The 13,119-nt window shown below is 41.3% G+C and overlaps 1 protein-coding gene across 8 annotated transcripts in view; it reads left to right on the top strand.

Annotated features, from left to right (window-relative positions):
- Positions 1-647, top strand: part of LOC124222387 (nucleolysin TIAR) — a 376,350-nt gene extending 375,703 nt beyond the window's left edge. For all 8 annotated transcript variants that reach the window (XM_046633280.2, XM_069137358.1, XM_069137359.1 and 5 more), the window contains one exon: positions 1-647. This exon is cut by the window's left edge. The gene's annotated coding sequence lies outside the window, so the exon portion shown is untranslated.
- Positions 648-13,119: the final 12,472 nt, after the last annotated feature.

The raw sequence follows: 13,119 nt of genomic DNA, 5'->3' as shown, positions 1-13,119 counted from the left end.
TATTTCGAATCAAACACGTCGTTCCCCATTTTCGCGTACATCCATCAAACCCGTTCTCGCAATAGCCGATCAATCCGCCGTAATGATAGATAATACGTATAATTTTGTTACACCCGTCAAACGAATCTGTTTCGAACGCTCTTGCAGATTTTCTTTGTTTCCCGTTTTGTGTTTCGTGCGCATCATTCATTGCTATATTATTATAATACACCCACCGAGCTCGTATACCTATACTTTGAATATTTTTACACCGTGCGTTGTTTCTTCGTGTTTCTTGGTTTAACCGCGGACAGGAACGACAGCCGACAATCAAGCCCATGTGATCGACAACGTAGAATTAAGAATGACTAAATCATAACGCGCGGTCGTTTCAGGACAGTTTTATTGCTTTACGCACCTGACACAGTCCTGATTCATCCACTGTGGAGACGGAAACGAAATAGGGAAACACCTATCCGGTGTAGATTCACATCCTCTAAGTAGCCTTCATCACGCGTTTGCGACACCCAGAGTCAACCACAAAAACGTTTGCAATCCACCCGCCCATCTATTCTCTCGATCCCTTTCCTTTTGTTCCGCACACGCGTTTACCCGATCATGCGTTATCGACCCGTACAGTATATTAGAAAAAAAAAAAAAAAAACAAACGTCTAATCACACCCACTCGATACTGCACGAACAGAAGAGAAATATTAATTTTACTACTTTTATGATACCAATTTGCAACATATTAAACATCGCAGTTCGTAGCTTGAGTTGGTCGGTTATTCCGCAACGTTTAACGCCGATCATTTCTCTGCGGTCAGCAACCGATTGATCGTACGATGGACAAACCTCGTCATACCTTAATGCGATTGCTGTATGTATGTATACCTATTGTAAAGAAACAATCACCGCCGTATTAACTGGATTACTAAATTCTACGACTATAGTTTTCTCCCCTTTCGTTACCTACATCTATTATATAATATTATTCGGAACGGTGGCTGGGCCGATTTCACTTGTGAATAGATACGTATAGATATAACACACGGTGCACTTCAACAATCGAATGATTTTTCTCACTATTTTTATTTCCGATTTCTTTTGTTATTTAGCAAAACGAATATCGCGTAGGGCCCGTTATGGAGGCTGTATCAGAATGACGACGAAAACATTAACCAACTTATTAAATAACTCTGTCCAGGCGAGTAACATATGAAATTGGCGAATGCGCGTGCCATCACACACGCGTTCAACACACACACACACACACACACACATGCTTATGCAATATACAGTTTAAAAGCGCGCGCAAAAATCATTACCATCATTAATTGTGAATTTTTATTGTATGATTAGTATAATTAGTTGATGTAATTAAATAATTGTTGCTGCTTGTTATTGTTATTCACCATTGCCATTATGATTATCGTTACTGATATTATTATTGTCATCTTTATTATTATTATTATTGTTGTTGTTGTTATTATTATTATTATTATTATTATTATCACTATTACCGATATTATCATTACTAAATTTATTTTCATTCCCTGCCTACTATCATTCATGCATTATTTCTGCATTCGCGTGAACAGTCTGACAAGGAATTGTTACACAGTTTTTTTTTATTTTGTCAAAACAAACCGCATCGTTATGGTTGATGAATGCTTGTTGGTTTCAATATACAATGCAGATATAGATTATACTGACATTAACACGTGGACGGACCTCAAGTTGAATCGGTTGTTCAGTTTGAAACGAATCACACAAAAGCTTCTCACTTAGCTTTATAGGCACAAGGAAAATCGTACGAGGTAGACTAAGTTAGGAGAAAAAAATGTTGTTCGAGACGTTGTCGACTAACGCAGGCGAGTCGGACGTCTTGACGAGACCTCCAAGAGAATGATCCTAATTGCGATGATCATTTTAAGTGCATTTTGAAAGAATGTCGCATGTATAATAGCATCTATCCTCAAGGCTTGTATGAGTACGAGACTCTACTAGATGGTTATTCAGTAGGACGTGAGCGTGTTTGATTGACAGCTTATAAATATAATTAGAGACGTAACTGAATAATAAGGGGTGGGGTGGTAATGAGAGAATGCGTTTGATAATAGTACCGATGACGTACTGCAGTGTTCGGTTATAACAACGAGAAAATGGTAGAAGACAAACAGAAACAAATAAACACGGAAAAACAACATTCTTACAAGGTAACACAAAATTGATGAATATGCAGACAAATAAAAACAATACCCGTGCGATGGGCATGTATGATTATGCAGATACGTATACATATATTTATCTATGTGGTAAATATTCATGTATGTATGTAACGGACACGCAACATAATAGACGCGCCGACACACGAACGCAAACACAGCAAACACACACACACACACACACGCATACACAACTGTAATATCATAAAAGTATATTATAATGAAATGATGAAAATATATATATAAATATTATATGAATAAACAAATTATAAATATGAAAAAGTATATAAACAGAATACAGGATAACAATTAGTACGTAACTGTATAAGATATTATTATTATTATGATGTACGGTTGGTTTATAATGTAAAATATATTATAGAAAATGTATTACAGAGCAAAATTTTATTTTTATACCCAAATCCATCATGTTTCATCGTGACAAGTTTTCAGGCAGAGAAGCGTTGCTGACGTCTCTTGCACTGCTGATTTCTACTTCAATGGTCGGGGTGTGAATTCGTCATGACGTTGAAAAAGGGTATGTGCTCAACTACTGGGAAATCACAGTCAATCGCAATGTCCTCGAAATTATATTTATGAACTTTTATCATCTGTCGCAATAGAACTCGCCGTATGGAAGTGCAACTGCTTCATTTTCATATGATCACTGATCGCTTATACCAAGATGAGTCGACACAGATTTACGATATGAAGTGATGCTGTGTTAGCTTTACTCTAGCTGTCGGTCAACATCTGTCGATTCCGATTCACGAAAACGAAAACTTCCGCTTACAATTATTACTACGATAAATAGTGTCGATATCAGGGTACCAGAGTGTGTAAAAGGTGTGACCCCAAATTCGATGAGTCATGTATGTATACGTTATTCGTACAGAAAAACACAATCAAAATCGACCTCACACTCAAATCTGAATCCGAAGGGGTTGACATTCGGTTATGTTTTTTTGCGATGTTTGACCGAAAACTTTTGGTCTCAGATTCGATTTGTATAACCATTTCCTGACGGATTGAACCCCCTGAAACTCAGGAAACGCAGCGGAAAGAGCCTGAAACCAACAGCAGAGGAAATACGATGAGAAAAGCAGGAGCTGAAAAATGTCGAAAACTCAGGTTCTCGTTTTCTGGCCGTAACTTTTCATACGATGATCGCAGCCTATTGGGACTGCGCCCAATCGATTTCTCTCGCAAAATTACGTCGAAATAGTGCCAGAAAGAATTTATTCCAGCACTTTTCAAAATCGCGAAAATTTTCGCCAAAAATGCAAAGGGGTTAGCCTTACTTTTTTTTTGGGCAAAAAACTTTTGGTCTCAGATTCGATTTAAATGACCCTCGTCTGACTATTTGGACACCCAGGAACTCAGAAAACGCAGCAAAAAGGGCGTGGGATCAACAGGAGAGAAGTTACGAAGGAAAAACCAGCTGCTGAAAAAAGTCGAAAACTCAGGTTCTCGTTTTCTGGCCGTCACTTTTTATACAATGATCGCAGCGTATTGGGACTGCGCCCAATCGATTTCTCTCGCAAAATTACGTCGGAATAGTGCCAGAAAGAATTTATTCCAGCACTTTTCGAAATCGCGAAAATTTTCGCCAAAAATGCAAAGGGGTTAGCCTTACTTTTTTTTTGGGCAAAAAACTTTTGGTCTCAGATTCGATTTAAATGACCCTCGTCTGACTATTTGGACACCCAGGAACTCAGAAAACGCAGCAAAAAGGGCGTGGGATCAACAGGAGAGAAGTTACGAAGGAAAAACCAGCTGCTGAAAAAAGTCGAAAACTCAGGTTCTCGTTTTCTGGCCGTCACTTTTTATACAATGATCGCAGCGTATTGGGACTGCGCCCAATCGATTTCTCTCGCAAAATTACGTCGGAATAGTGCCAGAAAGAATTTATTCCAGCACTTTTCGAAATCGCGAAAATTTTCGCCAAAAATGCAAAGGGGTTAGCCTTACTTTTTTTCGGGCAAAAAACTTTTGGTCTCAGATTCGATTTAAATGACCCGCACCTGACTAATTGGACACCCAGGAACTCAGAAAACGCAGCAAAAAGGGCGTGGGATCAACAGGACAGAAGTTCCAAAGGAAAAAGCACCTGCTGAAACATGTCCAAAACACAGGTTCTCGTTTTACGGCTGTAACTTCTCATTCGACGATCGCAGCGTATTGGGACTGCGCCCAATCGATTTCTCTCGCAAAATTACGTCGGAATAGTGCCAGAAAGAATTTATTCCAGCACTTTTCAAAATCGCGAAACTTTTCGCCAAAAATGCAAAGGGGTTAGCCTTACTTTTTTTTTGGGCAAAAAACTTTTGGTCTCAGATTCGATTTGAATGACCCTCGTCTGACTATTTGGACACCCAGGAACTCAGAAAACGCAGCAAAAAGGGCGTGGGATCAACAGGAGAGAAGTTACGAAGGAAGAACCAGCTGCCGAAAAATGTCGAAAACTCAGGTTCTCGTTTTCTGGCCGTAACTTTTTATACAATGATCGCAGCGTATTGGGACTGCGCCCAATCGATTTCTCTCACAAAATTACGTCGGAATAGTGCCAGAAAGAATTTATTCCAGCATTTTCCAAAATCGCGAAAATTTTCGCCAAAAATGCAAAGGGGTTAGCATTACTTTTTTTTTGGGCAAAAAACTTTCGGTCCCAGATTCGAATTAAACGACACTTTTCCGACTAATTGGACCCCCCGAAACCCAGAAAACGCAGCGAAACGAGTCTGGGATGAACAGGAGAGAAGTTACGAAGGAAAAAGCACTTGCTGAAAAATGTCGAAAACACAGGTTCTCGTTTTTCGGCTGTAACTTTTCATTCGTTGCTCGCAGCGTATTGGGACTGCACTTAATCGTTTTCTCTGGCAAAATTACGTCGAAATACTGCCCGAAAGAATTTATTCCAGCACTTTTCAAAATCGCGAAAATTTTCGCCAAAAATGCAAAGGGGTTAGCCTTACTTTTTTTTTGGGCAAAAAACTTTTGGTCTCAGATTCGATTTGAATGACCTTTACCTGACTAATTGAACACCCAGGAACTCAGAAAACGCATCGAAAAGGGCGTGGGATCAACAGGAGAGAAGTTCCAAAGGAAAAAGCACCTGCTGAAACATGTCCAAAACACAGGTTCTCGTTTTACGGCTGTAACTTCTCATTCGACGATCGCAGCGTATTGGGACTGCGCCCAATCGATTTCTCTCGCAAAATTACGTCGGAATAGTGCCAGAAAGAATTTATTCCAGCACTTTTCAAAATCGCGAAACTTTTCGCCAAAAATGCAAAGGGGTTAGCCTTACTTTTTTTTTGGGCAAAAAACTTTTGGTCTCAGATTCGATGTAAAGGACCCCCTTCTGACTAATTGGACACCCAGGAACTCAGAAAATGCAGCAAAAAGGGCGTGGGATCAACAGGAGAGAAGTTACGAAGGAAAAACCAGCTGCCGAAAAATGTGGAAAACTCAGGTTCTCGTTTTCTGGCCGTAACTTTTTATACAATGATCGCAGCGTATTGGGACTGCGCCCAATCGATTTCTCTCGCAAAATTACGTCGGGATAGTGCCAGAAAGAATTTATTCCAGCACTTTTCAAAATCGCGAAAATTTTCGCCAAAAATGCAAAGGGGTTAGCCTTACTTTTTTTTTGGGCAAAAAACTTTTGGTCTCAGATTCGATTTGAATGACCTTTACCTGACTAATTGAACACCCAGGAACTCAGAAAACGCATCGAAAAGGGCGTGGGATCAACAGGAGAGAAGTTCCAAAGGAAAAAGCACCTGCTGAAACATGTCCAAAACACAGGTTCTCGTTTTACGGCTGTAACTTCTCATTCGACGATCGCAGCGTATTGGGACTGCGCCCAATCGATTTCTCTCGCAAAATTACGTCGGAATAGTGCCAGAAAGAATTTATTCCAGCACTTTTCAAAATCGCGAAACTTTTCGCCAAAAATGCAAAGGGGTTAGCCTTACTTTTTTTTTGGGCAAAAAACTTTTGGTCTCAGATTCGATTTAAGGGACCGTCTTCTGACTAATTGGACACCCAGGAACTCAGAAAACGCAGCGAAAAGGGCGTGGGATCAACAGGAGAGAAGTTACGAAAGAAAAACCAGCTGCTGAAAAAAGTCGAAAACTCAGGTTCTCGTTTTCTGGCCGTAACTTTTTATACAATGATCGCAGCGTATTGGGACTGCGCTCAATCGATTTCTCTCGCAAAATTACGTCGGAATAGTGCTCAAAAAAATTCATTTCATCACTATCCAAAATCGCGAAAATTTTCGCCAAAAATGCAAAGGGGTTAGCCTTACTTTTTTTTTGGGCAAAAAACTTTTGGTCTCAGATTCGATTTGAATGACCCTTACCTGAATAATTGGACACCCCGGAACTCAGAAAACGCAGCGAAAAGGGCGTGGGATCAACAGGAGAGAAGTTACGAAGGAAAAACCAGCTGCCGAAAAATGTCGAAAACTCAGGTTCTCGTTTTCTGGCCGTAACTTTTTATACAATGATCGCAGCGTATTGGGACTGCGCCCAATCGATTTCTCTCGCAAAATTACGTCGGAATAGTGCGAGAAAGAATTTATTCCAGCACTTTTCAAAATCGCGAAAATTTTCGCCAAAACTGCAAAGGGGTTAGCCTTACTTTTTTTTTGGGCAAAAAACTTTTGGTCTCAGATTCGATTTAAATGACCCTCGTCTGACTATTTGGACACCCAGGAACTCAGAAAACGCAGCAAAAAGGGCGTGGGATCAACAGGAGAGAAGTTACGAAGGAAAAAGCACCTGCTGAAATATGTCCAAAACACAGGTTCTCGTTTTTCGGCTGTAACTTCTCATTCGACGATCGCAGCGTATTGGGACTGCGCCCAATCGATTTCTCTCGCAAAATTACGTCGGAATAGTGCCAGAAAGAATTTATTCCAGCACTTTTCAAAATCGCGAAAATTTTCGCCAAAAATGCAAAGGGGTTAGCCTTACTTTTTTTTTGGGCAAAAAACTTTTGGTCTCAGATTCGATGTAAAGGACCCCCTTCTGACTAATTGGACACCCAGGAACTCAGAAAATGCAGCAAAAAGGGCGTGGGATCAACAGGAGAGAAGTTACGAAGGAAAAACCAGCTGCCGAAAAATGTGGAAAACTCAGGTTCTCGTTTTCTGGCCGTAACTTTTTATACAATGATCGCAGCGTATTGGGACTGCGCCCAATCGATTTCTCTCGCAAAATTACGTCGGGATAGTGCCAGAAAGAATTTATTCCAGCACTTTTCAAAATCGCGAAAATTTTCGCCAAAAATGCAAAGGGGTTAGCCTTACTTTTTTTTTGGGCAAAAAACTTTTGGTCTCAGATTCGATTCAAATGACCTTCACCTGACTAATTGGACACCCAGGAACTCAGAAAACGCAGCGAAAAGGGCGTGGGATCAACAGGAGAGAAGTTACGAAGGAAAAACCAGCTGCTGAAAAAGTCGAAAACTCAGGTTCTCGTTTTCTGGCCGTAACTTTTTATACAATGATCGCAGCGTATTGGGACTGCGCCCAATCGATTTCTCTCGCAAAGTTACGTCGGAATAGTGCCAGAAAGAATTTATTCCAGCACTTTTCAAAATCGCGAAAATTTTCGCCAAAACTGCAAAGGGGTTAGCCTTACTTTTTTTTTGGGCAAAAAACTTTTGGTCTCAGATTCGATTTAAATGACCCTCGTCTGACTATTTGGACACCCAGGAACTCAGAAAACGCAGCAAAAAGGGCGTGGGATCAACAGGAGAGAAGTTACGAAGGAAAAAGCACCTGCTGAAATATGTCCAAAACACAGGTTCTCGTTTTTCGGCTGTAACTTCTCATTCGACGATCGCAGCGTATTGGGACTGCGCCCAATCGATTTCTCTCGCAAAATTACGTCGGAATAGTGCCAGAAAGAATTTATTCCAGCACTTTTCAAAATCGCGAAAATTTTCGCCAAAAATGCAAAGGGGTTAGCCTTACTTTTTTTTTGGGCAAAAAACTTTTGGTCTCAGATTCGATGTAAAGGACCCCCTTCTGACTAATTGGACACCCAGGAACTCAGAAAATGCAGCAAAAAGGGCGTGGGATCAACAGGAGAGAAGTTACGAAGGAAAAACCAGCTGCTGAAAAATGTGGAAAACTCAGGTTCTCGTTTTCTGGCCGTAACTTTTTATACAATGATCGCAGCGTATTGGGACTGCGCCCAATCGATTTCTCTCGCAAAATTACGTCGGGATAGTGCCAGAAAGAATTTATTCCAGCACTTTTCAAAATCGCGAAAATTTTCGCCAAAAATGCAAAGGGGTTAGCCTTACTTTTTTTTTGGGCAAAAAACTTTTGGTCTCAGATTCGATTTAAGGGACCCTCTTCTGACTAATTGGACACCCAGGAACTCAGAAAACGCAGCGAAAAGGGCGTGGGATCAACAGGAGAGAAGTTACGAAGGAAAAAGCACCTGCTGAAATATGTCCAAAACACAGGTTCTCGTTTTTCGGCTGTAACTTCTCATTCGACGATCGCAGCGTATTGGGACTGCGCCCAATCGATTTCTCTCGCAAAATTACGTCGGAATAGTGCCAGAAAGAATTTATTCCAGCACTTTTCAAAATCGCGAAAATTTTCGCCAAAAATGCAAAGGGGTTAGCCTTACTTTTTTTTTGGGCAAAAAACTTTTGGTCTCAGATTCGATGTAAAGGACCCCCTTCTGACTAATTGGACACCCAGGAACTCAGAAAATGCAGCAAAAAGGGCGTGGGATCAACAGGAGAGAAGTTACGAAGGAAAAACCAGCTGCCGAAAAATGTGGAAAACTCAGGTTCTCGTTTTCTGGCCGTAACTTTTTATACAATGATCGCAGCGTATTGGGACTGCGCCCAATCGATTTCTCTCGCAAAATTACGTCGGGATAGTGCCAGAAAGAATTTATTCCAGCACTTTTCAAAATCGCGAAAATTTTCGCCAAAAATGCAAAGGGGTTAGCCTTACTTTTTTTTTGGGCAAAAAACTTTTGGTCTCAGATTCGATTTGAATGACCTTTACCTGACTAATTGAACACCCAGGAACTCAGAAAACGCATCGAAAAGGGCGTGGGATCAACAGGAGAGAAGTTCCAAAGGAAAAAGCACCTGCTGAAACATGTCCAAAACACAGGTTCTCGTTTTACGGCTGTAACTTCTCATTCGACGATCGCAGCGTATTGGGACTGCGCCCAATCGATTTCTCTCGCAAAATTACGTCGGAATAGTGCCAGAAAGAATTTATTCCAGCACTTTTCAAAATCGCGAAACTTTTCGCCAAAAATGCAAAGGGGTTAGCCTTACTTTTTTTTTGGGCAAAAAACTTTTGGTCTCAGATTCGATTTAAGGGACCGTCTTCTGACTAATTGGACACCCAGGAACTCAGAAAACGCAGCGAAAAGGGCGTGGGATCAACAGGAGAGAAGTTACGAAAGAAAAACCAGCTGCTGAAAAAAGTCGAAAACTCAGGTTCTCGTTTTCTGGCCGTAACTTTTTATACAATGATCGCAGCGTATTGGGACTGCGCTCAATCGATTTCTCTCGCAAAGTTACGTCGGAATAGTGCCAGAAAGAATTTATTCCAGCACTTTTCAAAATCGCGAAAATTTTCGCCAAAACTGCAAAGGGGTTAGCCTTACTTTTTTTTTGGGCAAAAAACTTTTGGTCTCAGATTCGATTTAAATGACCCTCGTCTGACTATTTGGACACCCAGGAACTCAGAAAACGCAGCAAAAAGGGCGTGGGATCAACAGGAGAGAAGTTACGAAGGAAAAAGCACCTGCTGAAATATGTCCAAAACACAGGTTCTCGTTTTTCGGCTGTAACTTCTCATTCGACGATCGCAGCGTATTGGGACTGCGCCCAATCGATTTCTCTCGCAAAATTACGTCGGAATAGTGCCAGAAAGAATTTATTCCAGCACTTTTCAAAATCGCGAAAATTTTCGCCAAAAATGCAAAGGGGTTAGCCTTACTTTTTTTTTGGGCAAAAAACTTTTGGTCTCAGATTCGATGTAAAGGACCCCCTTCTGACTAATTGGACACCCAGGAACTCAGAAAATGCAGCAAAAAGGGCGTGGGATCAACAGGAGAGAAGTTACGAAGGAAAAACCAGCTGCCGAAAAATGTGGAAAACTCAGGTTCTCGTTTTCTGGCCGTAACTTTTTATACAATGATCGCAGCGTATTGGGACTGCGCCCAATCGATTTCTCTCGCAAAGTTACGTCGGAATAGTGCCAGAAAGAATTTATTCCAGCACTTTTCAAAATCGCGAAAATTTTCGCCAAAACTGCAAAGGGGTTAGCCTTACTTTTTTTTTGGGCAAAAAACTTTTGGTCTCAGATTCGATTTAAATGACCCTCGTCTGACTATTTGGACACCCAGGAACTCAGAAAACGCAGCAAAAAGGGCGTGGGATCAACAGGAGAGAAGTTACGAAGGAAAAAGCACCTGCTGAAATATGTCCAAAACACAGGTTCTCGTTTTTCGGCTGTAACTTCTCATTCGACGATCGCAGCGTATTGGGACTGCGCCCAATCGATTTCTCTCGCAAAATTACGTCGGAATAGTGCCAGAAAGAATTTATTCCAGCACTTTTCAAAATCGCGAAAATTTTCGCCAAAAATGCAAAGGGGTTAGCCTTACTTTTTTTTTGGGCAAAAAACTTTTGGTCTCAGATTCGATGTAAAGGACCCCCTTCTGACTATTTGGACACCCAGGAACTCAGAAAACGCAGCAAAAAGGGCGTGGGATCAACAGGACAGAAGTTCCAAAGGAAAAAGCACCTGCTGAAACATGTCCAAAACACAGGTTCTCGTTTTACGGCTGTAACTTCTCATTCGACGATCGCAGCGTATTGGGACTGCGCCCAATCGATTTCTCTCGCAAAATTACGTCGGAATAGTGCCAGAAAGAATTTATTCCAGCACTTTTCAAAATCGCGAAAATTTTCGCCAAAAATGCAAAGGGGTTAGCCTTACTTTTTTTTTGGGCAAAAAACTTTTGGTCTCAGATTCGATGTAAAGGACCCCCTTCTGACTAATTGGACACCCAGGAACTCAGAAAATGCAGCAAAAAGGGCGTGGGATCAACAGGAGAGAAGTTACGAAGGAAAAACCAGCTGCCGAAAAATGTGGAAAACTCAGGTTCTCGTTTTCTGGCCGTAACTTTTTGTACAATGATCGCAGCGTATTGGGACTGCGCCCAATCGATTTCTCTCGCAAAATTACGTCGGGATAGTGCCAGAAAGAATTTATTCCAGCACTTTTCAAAATCGCGAAAATTTTCGCCAAAAATGCAAAGGGGTTAGCCTTACTTTTTTTTTGGGCAAAAAACTTTTGGTCTCAGATTCGATTTAAGGGACCCTCTTCTGACTAATTGGACACCCAGGAACTCAGAAAACGCAGCGAAAAGGGCGTGGGATCAACAGGAGAGAAGTTACGAAGGAAAAACCAGCTGCCGAAAAATGTCGACAACTCAGGTTCTCGTTTTCTGGCCGTAACTTTTTATACAATGATCGCAGCGTATTGGGACTGCGCCCAATCGATTTCTCTCGCAAAGTTACGTCGGAATAGTGCCAGAAAGAATTTATTCCAGCACTTTTCAAAATCGCGAAAATTTTCGCCAAAAATGCAAAGGGGTTAGCCTTACTTTTTTTTTGGGCAAAAAACTTTTGGTCTCAGATTCGATTTAAGGGACCGTCTTCTGACTAATTGGACACCCAGGAACTCAGAAAACGCAGCGAAAAGGGCGTGGGATCAACAGGAGAGAAGTTACGAAAGAAAAACCAGCTGCTGAAAAAAGTCGAAAACTCAGGTTCTCGTTTTCTGGCCGTAACTTTTTATACAATGATCGCAGCGTATTGGGACTGCGCTCAATCGATTTCTCTCGCAAAATTACGTCGGAATAGTGCTCAAAAAAATTCATTTCATCACTTTCCAAAATCGCGAAAATTTTCGCCAAAAATGCAAAGGGGTTAGCCTTACTTTTTTTTTGGGCAAAAAACTTTTGGTCTCAGATTCGATTTGAATGACCTTTACCTGACTAATTGAACACCCAGGAACTCAGAAAACGCATCGAAAAGGGCGTGGGATCAACAGGAGAGAAGTTCCAAAGGAAAAAGCACCTGCTGAAACATGTCCAAAACACAGGTTCTCGTTTTACGGCTGTAACTTCTCATTCGACGATCGCAGCGTATTGGGACTGCGCCCAATCGATTTCTCTCGCAAAATTACGTCGGAATAGTGCCAGAAAGAATTTATTCCAGCACTTTTCAAAATCGCGAAACTTTTCGCCAAAAATGCAAAGGGGTTAGCCTTACTTTTTTTTTGGGCAAAAAACTTTTGGTCTCAGATTCGATTTGAATGACCCTTACCTGAATAATTGGACACCCCGGAACTCAGAAAACGCAGCGAAAAGGGCGTGGGATCAACAGGAGAGAAGTTACGAAGGAAAAACCAGCTGCCGAAAAATGTCGAAAACTCAGGTTCTCGTTTTCTGGCCGTAACTTTTTATACAATGATCGCAGCGTATTGGGACTGCGCCCAATCGATTTCTCTCGCAAAATTACGTCGGAATAGTGCGAGAAAGAATTTATTCCAGCACTTTTCAAAATCGCGAAAATTTTCGCCAAAACTGCAAAGGGGTTAGCCTTACTTTTTTTTTGGGCAAAAAACTTTTGGTCTCAGATTCGATTTAAATGACCCTCGTCTGACTATTTGGACACCCAGGAACTCAGAAAACGCAGCAAAAAGGGCGTGGGATCAACAGGAGAGAAGTTACGAAGGAAAAAGCACCTGCTGAAATATGTCCAAAACACAGGTTCTCGTTTTTCGGCTGTAACTTCTCATTCGACGATCGCAGCGTATTGGGACTGCGCCCAATCGATT

Source organism: Neodiprion pinetum, chromosome 6, assembly GCF_021155775.2.
Source record: "Neodiprion pinetum isolate iyNeoPine1 chromosome 6, iyNeoPine1.2, whole genome shotgun sequence".
Taxonomy (NCBI): domain Eukaryota; kingdom Metazoa; phylum Arthropoda; class Insecta; order Hymenoptera; family Diprionidae; genus Neodiprion; species Neodiprion pinetum.
This window is presented reverse-complemented; position numbering and strand designations above follow the sequence as displayed.